Source organism: Elephantulus edwardii, unplaced genomic scaffold (assembly GCF_000299155.1).
Source record: "Elephantulus edwardii isolate Elephantulus edwardi_28Jun2011 unplaced genomic scaffold, EleEdw1.0 scaffold00372, whole genome shotgun sequence".
Classification (NCBI taxonomy): Eukaryota; Metazoa; Chordata; class Mammalia; order Macroscelidea; family Macroscelididae; genus Elephantulus; species Elephantulus edwardii.
Window position 1 is genome coordinate 1746150 of NW_006400122.1, and position 16676 is coordinate 1762825.

General features: G+C 38.4%; 1 pseudogene; it reads left to right on the plus strand.

The window, feature by feature from the left end:
* LOC102850437 overlaps positions 1-974 on the plus strand; it is a 184850-nt pseudogene extending 183876 nt beyond the window's left edge.
* The last annotated feature ends 15702 nt before the right edge of the window (positions 975-16676 follow it).

Below are 16676 nucleotides of genomic sequence, written 5' to 3' on the forward strand. Positions count from 1 at the left end.
TCCAGACATGTCGACTGCTGACATTTTTTTTCTTTTGACCAGTGTCTCTTAAGTTTAGTTGTACTGTCTCCAAGGGAAGGTGACTTGTCCTGTAGGGTTCCTGTGTAGATTATGTTTTCCTTTCTGTGGCCCGAGGGCCCGCCGGTTTTTTTCTGGGTACCTTTGAAAGATGCCTCTTCATTATTGTCTGAGGTGACTGCCCCTTGTGCGCCACTCCCAAGCTTCCCTTCCACCCAGGAGCACGTTCTCGCTGTCCCCAAAGGCCTCTTGTCCCCAAGGGCCTCTTCCCGCCGGTGTTTCCTGGGTACCTTTGAAAGATGCCTCTTCGTTATTGTCTGAGGTGACTTCCCCTTGTGCGCCACTCCCAAGCTTCCCTTCCGCCTCATCAACAATGAGTCAAGAAAATAGGTTTAATCAAAATTATCTCATCTGGTTAAGGTCTAACCTCATTAGTCCATCATGATTTGTGAAGCACCCAGGTAATGGGGGTGCTACTTTGATGACAATCCAGTCTATGTATTAAAAGATCTTATGTCCTAAGTAAGAAAGACATTTCTACACAATGAGACTGGTTCTACCAAATGAGATAGGTATGAGTACATGAAGAGATGATGCCTCATTAAATTTAAATAATAACGGGTTTAACAGAAGGGTGGCTTCCATCCTGTGAGCCTCTAAGGACAGCAGCTTTGCAGATGTGTGTCAGTTAGTTCTGAACTTAGAGAGCACTGGCACTGGAAGGCCAGCCATGGTTGTATACAGATACTCACACAGCCTCTCTTTTCTGTTTTGGCTGTAGGAACTCCTTCACAGACATCCTGCGGGCCATCCTACTGTCACTGGAAGTCCTTATTGAAGATGCAGAGCTTCAGATAAATGGCTTCATTTTAATTATAGACTGGAGTAATTTCTCCTTCAAACAAGCCTCCAAACTGACACCTTCTATCCTCAAACTGGCCATTGAAGGGTTACAGGTACGTTCACCAAGTGCACAGTGTCAGATCATACATGACATATATGGTTTCCTTACCATTACGATGTAATTAATATCTGTCTTTTACCATTGAAAAAGTAAAGCCTGACTACAATTCACATGTGAATATATTATGCATATGCTTACCTTAGCCTGAGTTTACACGGTTTGTGTGGTGTTGTGTTGTGTTTTGTTTGGTTTGTTGTGTTTTTTTTTTCATTATTCTTCATTTTCATTAATAACTTAGAATTGCTGTTGCCACAGGGACAAATTACATAGTGTAGCGATTATGCGCAAAGCTTGGAGATATTTAGCCTAATCTATGTGAGAGTTCACTAAAATGAAAACTAGAAAACATCTGCTTTATAAGCAGAGTTCTAGATCACAGTAGCATGAGGCCTTTCCAAAAGCATCTCTGTGCCCCAGAAATGCACCCAATGGAGAATCACAGAGCGTAGTGAGTAACATTGGTGCAAACAAAACAAGTTGACAAAATTCTACCTCCTGTTTGAGTGAACAATTACCAGCCCATGGGGCAGGAATAGCCATGTGGTGTGAAGTTTGATATAGTCAATCTGGTTCTTCTCCTTTAAAAGGTCGATGATCCCATGAAAAGAAATCGGTCTCCATTTTAAAGACATTTTTTAAATTATATTTTAATTAATCATTTTAAAATATTATTTCCTCAATTGTTATGTGCTGTCGAGTCACCTGCAACTCATAGGCTTATGTACAGCAGCTCTGAAACTTGTCCTATCCTGAGCCAGTTTCATTAACTCTGACACACCTACCCCCCATTACCCTAGTTGCTTTGTCAATCTATCTAATCTGGAGTCTTCAGCTGCTGGGCTGTCCCTTCACCCTGCTGAGTATGATGTCCTTCTCCAAGGATTGGTCCCTCCTGGCCACATACCCAAAATATATCACATAAAACTTCAAAATCCTAGCCTCCAAGGAGAAATTTGGTTTCACCTTCTTCAAGAAAGATCTGTTTGTTCTCTTGGCAGCCCATGGTATGTTCAGTATGCTTTTCCAGCACCACAAATCAAAGGCATCAATTCTTCTTTCATCTTTAGTCATTGTCCAGATCTCTGCAAGTAATTGCAAGTACTTGCAAAGATCATGGCCTGGATCAGGTGCACTTTAGTCTCTAGACTGACATCATTGCTTCTCAGTACTCTGGAGAGGTCTCTGACCACAGATTTTCCCAATGCAATTAGTCTTTTGGTTTCCTGGTTGCAAATTGTGGCCAACCTTGAGAAATGGGAATCCCAGAACACTTGATTGGTTTTGCTTATTCAAAACCTATATTTGGACCAGGAAGCAGTCCTCAGTACAGAGTAGGGAAATACTTCATGGTTCAAAATCAGGAAGGGAGCATGTCAGGGATGCATCCTGTCTCCATACCTTTTTAATTTATATGCAGAACAGGTCATTCGGGAAGCAGGGCTTTTTATGAGGAAGAATGTGGCATCAGGATTGGAGAAAGACTCATCAGCAACCTATGTTATGCAGATGACACAATCTTGCTTGCTGAAACTGAAGAAGACCTAAAGTGCTTGCTGCAGAAGGTAAGGACTATAGTCGTCAATATGGATTGCTTGACATCAAGCAAACAAAGATTCTCACCACTGGGCCTATTGACAGTACCATGATAGATGGAAAAGAGATTGAGGTTGTTAACAATTACAGCTTTCTTGGCTCCACGATCAACACTCTAGGCACAAACAGTCAGAAAATCAAAAGATGAATTGTATTGTGAAAATCTGCTGTCAGGGACCTCTCCAGAGTACTGAAAAGCAACAAAGCCTAGAGATTAAGGTGTGCCTAATCCAGACCATGGTCTTCGCAATTACTTGCTATGCATCAGAGAGCTAGACAATGACTAAGGATAACAGAAGAAAAATCAGTGCCTTTGAGTTGTGGTGCTGGAGAAGTGGCTTGAACATACCATGGACTGCCAAGAATACAAATATGCCTAATTGCATTGGGAAAGTCTGATTTCAGAGACCCCTCCAAAGTGCTGAAGAGCAACAATGTCAGTATGGAGACTAAGGGGCACCTGATCCAGTCATGGTCTTTGGAATTACTTGTGATATATCAGAAGGCTGGACAATGACTAGGGATGATAGAAAGTGAATTGATGCCTTTGAGCTGTGGTGCTGTAAAAGAGTATTGAATATGCCATTCATTGCTTGGAGAAGAAATGGGTTCATCCTAGAGAGGGTGAAGCCAGGCCGCTCCTTGGAGACAAGGATTCTGAAGCTTCATCTAACAGACTTTGGACATGTTGCAAGGCGATCCCAGTCCTTGGAGAGGGACGTCATTCTTGGAAGGGTAAAGGGGAAGTGCAAGAGAGGACGACCCTCAATGAGATGGATTGATTGATGGACTGGGGAAATGGGGGTAGGTGTATCAGAGACAATAAGATTGGCACAGGGTAGAGCAGGGTTTAGGGCTATTATAGAAAGTGTCACTATGAGTTACAGGCAACTCAATGACGCATAACAACAACAGTGCCAAGAATGTGGATTGAAACCGAGCAAGCAGAGGTTGTTAACAATCTCCATCTCTTCTCCATCTATCATGGTGCTGCCAGTTGGCCCAGTAGTGAAAATCTTTGTCTTCTTGATTTTGAACTTCAATCCGTATTTAGACTACAGTCCTTGACCTTCTCCAGCAAACACTCCAGGTCCTCCTCAATTTTAGCAAGCAAGATTGTGTCCTCAGCATAACCCAAGTTGTTGATGTGTCTTTCTCCAATCCTGATTCCACATTCCTCCTCATAAAGCTCAGACTCCTGAATGATCTGTTTTTCATATAGATTGGAAAAAGTATGGAGACAGGATGCATCCCTGACTCATTTCTTTCCTTATATTGAACCATGTAGTGTTTCCTTGCTCTGTTCTGAGGACTGCTTCCTGATCCAAGTACAGGTTTCATATAAGGACAATTAACTGTTTTGAGATACCCATTCTTCTCAAGGTTAGCCCCAATTTGTTGTCATTCATATAGTTATATGTCTTTGCATAGTCAATGAAACATACATATACATATTTATGGTACTCTTAGCTTTCAGCCAAGATCCATCATCTGACATTGGCAATAATGTCTCTAATGCCAAAACTTTTTCTAAACCTAGCTTGTATTTCTGGTAGCTCTCTGTCAATGTACTACTTGTTCCAGTACTGCAAAATCTTCAGCAGGATTTTGCTTGCATATGATACTAGTGATATTGTTTTATAATTTCCACAGTATGTCGGGTCAGTTGTCTGCAATTCTGAAAGCACACAGTTCGAGGCCACCAGCTGCTCTGCGGAAGAAGGATGGGCAATCTCCTCCCAGGCAATTAACTGCCTCTGAAAACCTACTGAAGGGTCAGATATGAGGCAATTCTGACTCTATGGTATACAACAACAATAAATATGGATCTCTTCCAGTCATTTATCCAGGTAGTTGCCCTCCAAATTTCTTGGCACAACCTGGTGAGCCTGTCCAAGGCAGTATTTGTTTGCTGAAATATGTCAATTGATATTTCATCAATTCCTTGGGGATATTTTTTTTGCCAAGACCCTAAGAGCAGCCTGCATGTCCTCCTTCATCACCATTTCCTCTTGATTATGTGTTGTTTCTTGAAATTCTTCTGTGTCAGCCAATTCTTTTTGGTACAGTGACCCTGTGTACTCCTTCCATCTTCTTTTAATGCTTCTTGGATCATTCAATACTCTGACCATAGCATCCTTAAGAATTGCAACTCAAGGCCTGAATTTGTTATTTTCTTCAATATTATTACTTAATAGAGTAAGCCCTTTCAATAGATGTGGTAATATGCAAGCTATATAAATAGAAAAACTGGATTATTCTCAGTTTGAGCACCCATTATTGATATGTCTGGGGAATCCATTGTCACCATCTTCATATCTGAGTGTGTGAAGAGTTATTCATTGATCTCTTTTTAAACTTGTGTCTTATTTGTTATTTGCCTATAGCTAATGCCCAACACATGGTATACCTCTGATAAACATATACCCATTGAATGTGTTCAAATTTTTCAGGGTGATTGGTGTGGACCCAGTATTTTAAGAAAAGAGCAGAAATTCAAAGCCTTGTCCAGGAATGGCTAAAATCCTGGATGACTGTATAATACTGTGTATTTGAGGGCATTTTTAAAGTTGCTTTTGCATTTATAGATTATAGGGAACATTCTATCTTGTTTCAGAAACTTCAGTCGTAGACTTGTGTATTTTTTGTTATTCAGTCAATCGCTCTTAACCCCTTCCTTTCAGCTTTCATTCATCTATCTAAGCATCTGAACATTTAATCTGTCTCTGCTTAAAGCTTGGCTCAGAGGGAGTCTTAAAATAAGCTGCAAGGTTTATTTCATGTCCATAATTATGCTGGTCATATTTTCTTTCAAGCCAAGTTCCATATTTTCAAAGTTTTCCTTGATAGTATAAGTTTCAGGTCATTTCATTATGTTAAAAGAGATCATTAATACCCATATTCATTGTTTCTTTGATCACAATAGTCAAGAGTTGGAAACAGCCCATCAACAAACAAATTGTTAGAGAAGCTGTGGTATATTCACACAATGGAATATTATGCAGCACTGAAAAACAAATAATTTATTAAATATTATACAAAATGAGTTACTATAAAGAACATTATGTTGAATGAAATATCTCAGTCACAAAAAGACAAATACTGTATAATGCCACTACTCCAGAATGAGACAGATATGGGGGCTGAAGGAAAACTAAGAGGGGATAAATAATGTAAGTGATATTTAAACAGACGAGGGAAAAGAAACATATGATTAGGTATTATTGTCATGACAAGAGTTGTACAGTAAAATGGTCAAGGTGAAGGGGCCTGTATAACAATGAAAGAACTTTTTTTCAAAGAAAAAAATGAACCAGGGCAAAGTGGAGATAGGGAGGAAAATGTGCAACAATGAATGATTGGAAATTAAAAAACAAAAAAGAATACAGTTCAAAAGGGAAGAAGCCCCAAAACAAACAAAAAAAAACCCCAACAGGTAATTAATTGCATGCATAAGTTAAAGTGATTCTAGGCCCTTGCAGGACTTCCCCCCTAGAAATTTATAAAGAAAATGCTCTTTATCTGACCCTATGTTCCAATTTTCCTTTCTGAAATGTGCTGATTATGTAAGATGTCCTTTACTAATTTCTCTAGGCTGATATGGTCTCACTAAGTTAAAGCCTATGGCTGTGTTTTGAAAGATAAAGCTAAAAATCAATGTTAGGTATTGTTATGAGAAGTATTAGATATCTTTTATAGAGTAGGAACTATGCTGACTTAGTCTGGAGGAATTTGCCTTGGTAATCCAGAGATGACATCTCTCTGGTGATTAAAATCTACCAGTAACTCGCTGGAAGAAAGATGAATCATTTCCTACTGTGTGATTTACAGCCTGTGAAAATCCATTGGAAGGTCAGCTATAGGTTGGTTCCATCTCAATAGCAAAAACGTTTAATGTTTGGATCTTTATTAGACTAAGGAAAATTCCCTTTGGACCTAAATTTGTTATGTACCAAGATTTTGAGCGAGTTCAATAAAGACATACAGTTCAACTAAATGGATGCTCTCTACAGAGGTGAAAAGTAGACCTATGAGGTTTGGAATAGAAAAGGAAAAAAGGTACATCCCTCTATCATTCCAAAGAAAGGTCAGCAGACCTTTAGTATCCTGTCACTGATAAGACAGGGAAAGTTCCTTCAAAGAAAGCAAGCAATTCCACACACTACACAAGCACAAAGCAAGATGTCACCCCCCCAAAGGTGACACAGTATCAATGTATTTCTTGAAGCCAGAAAGTCTGATGAAACTATCTGACATAAAATTTAAAAGAAAAATGACTGAGTACTTTCAATGGGTGAAAGACAAATATGGAAGACTTACAGGATACTACAAGCAAAAGCCAGGAGGAGCTTAAAAAACAATCCAGAACAATCCAAATAAAACAAACAAAGAATTAGTGGCACTGGAAAAACAAGAAACCATGATCCAAAATACAAGGCCCAGTGTTTCAGATCCTGTCAAAGGGACACATGAGCAGAGTTGGAGAGATGGAACACAAAACCAGTGGAATAGAATTGTCACCACTGATCTGCCAGAGAAAAAAGCAGAATCAAAAAGGAAGGAAAAAGAAGAAAACAATGTGGAACACCATTAAGAGAAATAACATGCATATCATCGAATCCAAGAACAGGAAGAAGCAAGTAAAGGCACCAAAAAAGTTGTGGAAGAATTACTAGAGGAAAACGTCCCAGGCATAATGAAGAATGAGAGAATATATATTCAAGAAGCTGAATGAACACCATATAGAATAGACCCCAAAATAAAAACACCAAGACATATCATAGTTAAATTTGCCAGATACAAAGTTAAGGAGAGAATTTTGAAAGCAGGAGGGAGAAACAAAGAGTAAACTATAAGGGAGATTAGGTAATGCTAAGTGCTGATTTCTCAGCAGAAACCATGAAAGCAAGAAGAGAGTGGAAAAACATATATCAAACATTCAAAGAACACAGTTGTCAACCAAGAATACTGTACACAGCAAAATTATCCATCAAATATGGAGAGATCAAGATGATCCAAGAAAAACAGAACCGAAGGGAGTTTGTAAAACAAGACCAGCATTGCAGGAAACACTGAGAGATGTCCTTCTTGCAGAGGTACCACAAAAAGCAGCATGGACCAAAGTAACTAGCAACAACACCAAAAAGAACTCAACAAAATGATAGCAATAAAACCCTGCCTCTCAATAATCACACTGAAAGTGAATGGTTTGAATGCACCACTAAAGAGAAGAAGATTAGTAGATTGGATAAAAAAGAAACAAAATCCAACATGATGTCTATAAGAGACACACCTGGAAAATGAAGATAAAGAAAGACTAAAAATAAAAAGACGGGGAAAATATACCAAGCAAATGGCAACCAGAAAAAAGAAGGAGTAATGATATTAATCTCCGATAAAATAAATTTCAATGTGAAAACCGTCACAAAGGACAAGGAAGGTCACTACATAATGCTTAAAGGGTCAATAGAACAAGAAGACATAACAATAATAACTATCTATGCAACAGATGAAAGACCTGTAAAATATATAAAACAAACATTAACAAAACTGAAAAAGGAAATAGACAACACTATGATTGTAGTTGGAGACTTCAATACTCCTCTCTCAAGAAAAGATAGAACTACCAGAAAAAAAAATCAACAAAGAATTAAACTACACAATAAACCAACTCAGCCCATTTAGAGGCTAATGCACCAAAAAAAAATACAGTATACCTTCTTCTCCAATGTGCATGGAACATTCTCCAGAATAGAACACATTTTAGGTCACAAGGCAAGCATCAATAAATTAAAAAAGCATAGATATAATACAAAGTGTTTTTGCAGACCACAATGCTACAAAATTAGAAACAATAAGAGGATAAGGGATTAAAAAAAACCATACATTTGGAATCTGAACAACACCTTGCTTGAACATGACTGGGTACTAGAAGAAATAAAAAATGAAATTAAAAAGTTTCCTGAAACAAATAACAATGAAAACATCACTTACCAAAGCCTCTGGGAAACAGCCAAAGCGACAATCAAAGGTCAACTTATAGCAATAAGCAAACATATTAAAAGGCAGGAAAAAATTACAATTGACTCTTGAACCCAACATCTCCAACAAATTGAAAAAGAACAGCAAGAAAACCCAACACCCTCTGAAAACATGAAATTATAAAAATTAGAACAGAAAGAAATGAAACAAAACAAAAATAATTGGAACCATAAACAAAACAAGGAGTTGGTTCTTTGAAAAGGTCAATAAACTTGAAAAACCACTAGCAAAACTAACAAGAGAAAAGAAGGAAAAACCACCTATAATCCAAATAACAGATGAAATGGGCAATATCACAACAGAACCATCTAATATAAAAGGACTAACTTTGGAATATTATGAAAAATTATACTCAAACAAATACGAAAACGTAGAGGAAATGGACAAATACTTAGAAATTCACAACCTACTTAAAATAACATTAACTGAAATTGAATACCTGAAAAGACCCATTACAAAAGAAGAAATGGAAAAGGTAATAAAACAACTTCCAGCCCAAAAAAGTCCTGGACCAGATGGCTTTACAAGTGAATTTTATGAAATATTCAGAGAAGAACTGTCACCAATCCTACATAACTATTTCAGAAAATAGAAAAAGATGGAATTTTCCCAGACTCATTCTATGGAGCAAACATATCCCTGATACCAAAGCCAGGTAAAGACACCACCAAAATAGAAAACTACAGGCCAATATCTCCCATGAGTATTGATGCATAAATCCTGAATAAAATTTTGGCCAATAGAGTCCAGTGATACATCAAAATAATAATTCACCATGACCAAGTGGGATTCATAAAAGATATGCAAGTATTGTTCAATATAAGAAAAACAATCAATGTAATTAATCACATTAACAAAGCAAAGAACAAGAACCGCATGATCCTATCAATTGTTATCTAAAAGGCCGTTGACAAAATCCAACACCCTTTCTTGTTTAAAAGATCCAACAAAATAGGATTAGAGGGGAATTTCTTCAATATAGTAAAAAGTATATACACAAACCCTAGAGTCAACATTGTTCTCAATGAAGAGAGATTAAAGGCATTGCACTTGAGAACAGGAACCAGGCAAGGATGTCCACTATCACCTCTCCTTTTTAATAGTGTATTGGAAGTCTTAGCAACAGCAATAAGACAATAGTAGCAAATAAGAGGTACCCAAATTTGCAAAGAAATTCATATCATCTATTATGATATGGTAGTATGCTCAGAAAACCCTAAAGACTCAGCAAGAAAACAACTGGACATAGTTGACCAACTCACCAAAGCGGCAGGATACAAGATCAACATACAAAATTCAAGTGGATATCTCTACAGTGACAAAGAGAAGATAGAACTGGAGCTGGAAAAAAATATACCCTCCACAATAGCTAATCATAAGATTAAATACTTAGGAGTAAACGTAGCCAAAAGCACAAAGGATCTATTCAAAGAAAATTACAAAACATTACTACAAGAAACAAAAAGAGACCTGGAGAAGTAGAAGAATATCCCTTGTTCATGGATAGGAAGACTCAATATTGAGAAAATGACAATTCTACCAAAGGCAATTTACACGTTCAATGCTATCCCAATACAAATACCAATTCCATTCTTCAACAAGATGGAAAAGGCAATCTCCAATTTCATTTGGAATGGAAAGAGTCCCCAAATAAGCAAAGCACTCCTTAAAAAAAGAGAAACAAGGTAGGAAGCATCTTACTCCCTGATTTCAAATCCTACTACACTGCCATGGTGGTCAAGACATCATGATACTGATACAATGAAAGACAGATAAATATTAAGAGTCTCTTCTCTGATATCCATCCTGTTCTTTTCTTCCTCTTCTGCCTTTGTATGACCTTTTGCCTTCTTCCTAGATCATATTCTCGATATCCTCTCACAGCTCATCTGGTCTTTGCTCATTAATGTCCAAAGCCTCAAACCTGTTCCTGTGATGGTTTTGAAATTTAGGTGGGAAATTTCAAGGTCAAATTTTGGTTCCTGTGAACTTGATTTAATTTTCCTCAGCTTCAGCTTAAACTTGCTTATGAGTGATCTGCTCCACAATCAGCAACTGGCCTAGTTTTCACAGCTGATAGTGAGCTTCTCCAGGGAGTCTTTCTACAGATGTAATTGATCTGATTCCTATGCATACCATCAGGTGAAATCCATGTGTATAACTTGGGTTTATGTTTTTTATAAAATGTCATTAATTGTGCAAAATTGTATCATTTTATCTTTGCCTTCTTTTCTGTCACCAAGTCCATGTTTTCCAACTGCTGATAATTAGGAATATAATTTGTTACTTTGGGGGATCAAGGGAGGTCTGATGGCCTAATGGTAAGACCCTGCACTGCAATCCCAAAGCATACTTTTTGAGTCCACCAGCTGCTCAGCAGCTGAAGGATGGGCAATCTCCTCCCATGCAATTACTACCTCTAAAAACCACCTGGAAGGTCAGTTATGAGTCAGTTAAGACTTGATGGCACTCAGGAACAACAAACCTATTATCACGGGAGCTTTGGTGGCCTAGTGGTAAGAAGTGTCGCTGCAATTCCAAAGACACATAGTTCAAATCCACCAGCTGCTTCATAGGACAAGGCTGGGCAATCCCCTCATGTGAGCTTCATTGCCTCTGAAAGTCCACTGGAGGGTTGGATCTGATTCAACAATACACATTAACGACAAAGAGAAACTTTCACAACCCCTCTCTACTAGGTACAACTTTCTTGTCAAGGAGAAGGGAGGAACGATGATCCTAGGAGGCTCATGCTTCAAGAATTGAGACTACACAGTTTTTGGGGTGGTCCTACACTTTGTTCCATAACCTCATACTGGGACTTTGAGCTTTAGTCCTCTCTCTTTAGTCCTTAACTAGCCATAAAACACATTTAAGGAACCCTTCATTCATCAACTTTTAGATTAGCTTGTCTGGAGAGGGAATTCTAACATGGAGATTAACATAGAAAAGGCTTATTAGGAGACTTGAGTGAGGAGACAATGAGCACTATTTTGGAAAGTTTGAGTTCAAAAGTCTGCAGGATTCTTTAGTTAATTAAATCTGAGCCTGAAGTGTAAAGTCTCAGGTTGCGCTGGATCTATCAAAGCAAAGGAAATGTCATTCGCAGGTGTGGGGGGCTAGGAAGAGTGAGAAGAAAGGAAACAATCCAGATGAACTGTGACATAAGATGAACATGCTAGATAATGAAGATGCTACAAAGGAGAAAGGCATGATGGGACTTGGAGGGAAGAGAAGACTCAGAAACAATCTGACAGGGATTAAAGGAGGGGCTTCAGTGAAGGAAATGCTTTGTTGCAGTGGTGAGATGAGGGCATCATCATTTGGAAGGGAGGAGGAAAGAAGGTAGATGACTGTCAAGAAATAGATCATCAGAGAAACAGAGCAGATTGCAATAGAAGAATTGTTCCATCTTAGTTTTCCACCAAGAAAAAGGAATTATTTTCAACAAGAAAAAAGAAAAGCAGAACTTTGACACAGCTATGAAATATTAGTCTTGATGAATAATTGACCTTGGTGAACTGTTAGTTCTAGGTTAACATTTCTTAATGCACCAAAAAAACAGACCTCTGCTTCTCACTACTATGAAACAAATTGTGACATGACTGCCAAAGGAACCTAATCTAAACCTGTTATATGATATATTTTCAAAAATGGGCTCTACTACTCATTTTCTTTGGCCCTTATTCATATTATATACTTCCTGAATTTTTTGTGTCAACCAATTCTTCCTTGATACAGTGACTATGTATTCCATATTCTTTTGATGCTTCTAGGATCATTTAAGATTTTTTTCCCCTATGGTAAAATTATATATACTCAATATTGTGGAGGGAAGTATAAATATTCTCAGTATTGCAGCTCAACATTGAATTTATATTTTAGTTCTTTCTACTTGAGAAATGTTGAGTTCTTCCCTTTTTATTCTCCAACTCAAGTTCAGTTAAAATCTTTTGCTTCATTTTCTCAAGTTGCCCTTTGAAATCTTCTGTTCATTTCTCTTACTTCTGCATTTATACCCTTTGTTTTGGCTTCTGATGCTTCAGCACAATTTTCAGAGTCTTTTCTGACAGCCATTTCAGTCTTTTCTTCCTCCTCTGTCTTTGTAGCAATGTTTTTCTCTCTTGATTGGTTACATTCTTTTATGTCATCCCGTAACTCCACAGGTCTTCAATCATTTGTATTCGAAGACTCCAAAGATGATTTTTAACTTCAGTTGAGATTGACTCAGATCATATTTGGTCTTGTTGTTATATGAACAAAAGGCAATGATAAAGAAGAAGTTCAAGCTGCACTAAAGCCATTGGCAAAAAACTAAGGGCCCACGAATAGTTGCAGTACCAATTAGCATGTTTCAACTAACAAAGCAGCAATGAATGTTTTCACCTGTTCATGCTAGGAAATTTGGAGAATAGTTACTTGGACAACTGACTGGAAGAGATCCATATTTCTTCCCATTCCCAAGAAAGGTGGTCCAAGGGAATGTGAAAGTTATCATTAATATCACATGCATTAATATCATTATAGTGCTGAAAATCATCCAAAGTACATTGACAGAGAACAACCAGAAGTTCAAGCTGGGCTTAGAAGAGTTCATGTTACCAGAGATATCATTACTGATGTCAGATGGATTGTGCTGAAAGCACAGAATACCAGAAGAATGTTAATTTGTTTATTATTGACAATGTAAAGGCATTTGATTGCATGGATCGCAATAAATTATGGCTAACATTGAGAGGAATGGAAGTCCCAGAACACTCATAAGAAATCTATGCTTAGACCAAGAAGCAGTCGTCTGAACAGAGCAAGGAAACACTGTTGTTGTTTGTTGTTAAGTGCCGTCTAGTTGTAGGCGACTCATAGCAACCCTATGAATGAAAGACCTGAACACTTGTATAACTGATCATTTCTCCAAGTTCATAGAGTTCCCAGAGGCGAGCTATTTTGGAAGTGGATGGCATTCCTGCTTCCAAGCTTGTTTTAATTGGGAAGCTCCACTAAACACTCTCCACAATGGGTAACCCTTATCTCATTTAACACATCAGTGTCACAGTGTTTAGCATCACAGCAACCATGAGTTATCTCTGTATAGCAAATGGACAGAGAAGCGCTATACCACTTAGAAGAATGTTTGACCAAAACCAATTAAAACCAGGCTGGAGGGCCTCAGATTAAAATCACCCACCTTTGGTTTGGTAGCAAAACTTTCTATACACTAGGCCAACAGAACTCTGTCGTTGTTGTTGTTTTTAAGTCCTGTCGAGTTGTAGACAACTCATAGTGACCCTTCAAGGTCACTATATCGTTTAAAATTAGGAAAGGTGTGTGTCAGGGTTTTATCCTTTCTCCATACCTCTTTGATTTGTATGTTGTTGTTGTTGTTGTTGTTGTGTCCTGTTGAGTCACCTGTGACTCATAGCAACCCTCTGTACAACAGCTTTGAAACTTGCCCTGTTCTGAGCCAGTCTCACTGATTCTGACACACCCACCCCAATTGCCCTAGTTACTGCATCACTCCATCTCATCAAGGTTCTTCCTCTCCTGCACTGTTCCTCCATTCTTCCAAGCATGATATCCTTCTCCAAGGATTGGTCCCTCCTGGCCATATGCCCAAAGTATGTGAGATGGAACTTTAAAATCCTAGCCTCCAAGGAGAAATTTGGTTTCACCCTCTCCAAGACAGACCTATTTGTTCTCTTTGTGGTCCATGGTATGTTCAAGTCCCTTCTCCAGCATCACAACTCAAAGGCATCAGTTCTTCTGTTATCTTTAGTCATTGTCCAGATCTCTGCAAGTAATTGCAAGTACTTGCAAAGATCATGGCCTGGATCAGATGCACCTTAGTCTCTAGACTGACATTGTTGCTTTTCAGTGCTCTGGAAAGGTCCCTGACAGCAGATTTACCAATGCAATTCATCTTTTGATTTCCTGGCTGCTGGTGCTTAGAGTATTGATTGTGAATCCAAACAAGCTATAACTATTAGCAACCTCAATCTCTTCTCCATCAATCATGGTTCTGTCAATTGGCCCAAGAGTGAGAATCTTTGTCTTCTTGATGTAGAGCTTCAATCCATGTTTAAAACTATAGTCCTTGACCTTCTGCAGCAAGTGCTTCTGGTCCTCCTCAGTTTCAGCAAGCAAGGTTGTGTCATCTGCATAACAGATATTGTTAATGAGTTTTCCTCCAATCCTAATGCCACATTTCTCCTCATAAAGCCCAGCCTCCCAAAAAATCTGTTCTGCATATAGATTGAAAATGTATGGAGACAGGATGCATCCCTGACATGTTCCTTTCCTGATTTTTGAACCATGCAGTGTTTCCTTGCTCTGTTCTTAGGACTGCTTCCTGGTCCAAGTATAGGTTTCACATAAGCACAATCAAGTATTCTGGGATTCCCATTCTCCTCAAGGTTAGCCACAATTTGTTTTGATCCACACAGTCAAATGCCTTTGCATAGTCAATGAAGCAAAGCCAGAAGAAGAAGAGACCAAAAAGAGATATCCAAAGAGACTGTGAATATCACACTAGAGCACTGAGAAGCCAAAGTAAAGGAAAGAAATCAAGAAGTTCAGGAGCTGAATAGAAGATTTCAAATGGCAGCACAGAAAGACAAAGCAAAGTATTATAATGAAATGGGCAAAGACTTGGAGTCCAAAAATCAAAAGGGCATTGCTTGGCATTTATTAAGCTGAAAGAACTAAAGAACAAATTCAAACCTCGAGTTAAGGATGTTACCGGGAGAATATTGAAAGATCCAGGAAGTATTAAAAGAAGATAGAAGGAGTATACAGGGTCACTGTACCAAAATCATTTCTGACACAGAAGAATTTCAAGAAATAACATATGATCAAGAGGTAATGGTGATAAAAGACGAAGTTCAGGCTGCTGTGATAGACTTGATAAAATAATAAAGCCCCAGGAATTGATAGAATACTGATTGACATATTTCAGCCAACAAATGCTGCCCTAGATGTGCTCACCAAGTTGTGCCAAGAAATCTGGAGGACAACTACCTGGCCAACTGACTGGAAGAGATCCATATCTGTTTCCATTCCAAGAAAAGGTGATCCAAGAAAGTGTGGAAATTATCGTACAATATCACTCATATCAGACACAAACAAAATCCTACTGAAATCCAGGAATGACTGGAACAATACATTGACAGAGAACAACCAGAAATACAACAAGCTGGGTTTAGAAGGGGCCATGGCGCTAAAGACATTATTGCCAATGTCAGATGGATCTTGGAAGAAAGCATAGGGTAAAAGAGACATATTGATCTGTATACTGAGAAATTTTTCAAGAAGCTAGACTCTGTGAAGAAGAATGTGGCATCAGGATTGAAGGAAGACTCATCAATAACCTACATTATGCAGATGACACAATCTCACTTGCTGAAAGTGAGGAGGTCTTGAAACACTTACTGCAGAAGATCAAAGACTATAATCTTCAATATGGATTACATCTCAACCTCAAGAAGACAAAATTTCTTACCACTGGATTGATATTCAACATCATGATAGAGGGATAAAAGATTGAAACTGTCAACCACTTCAATCTTACTTAGATCCACAGTCCACACACTGGGTACCAGCAGTCAGGAGATTCAGAGATGTATTGCATTGGGCAAACTCTCTAAATTACTTAATAGCAATAATGTCACTTTACTAAAGTGTACCTGATTTAAGCTATAGTCTTTTAAATTACTCACTATGCAGCTGAGACCTGAACCATGAAAAAGGATGACAGAAGGAAAATTGATGCCTTTGAGCTGTGGTGCTGGAGAAGCATACTGAATATTCCATGGAACGTTAAATTGTTTTTCTGTCAAACATTCTTCTAGGTGGTATAGCACTGGTCTGCACATTGGATGTGCCAAATGTGATAATGGTTACCCATAGTGGACAGTGTTTAGTATTTAGTGGTTTAACACTAAGACAGTGTTTAGTGGTTGTTGTTGTTGTTGTTGTTATGTGCCGTCGAGTCGTTTCCGACTCATAGCGACCCTATGCACAACAGCCCCAAACCCTGCTCTATCCTGCGCCAACTGCACTGCCT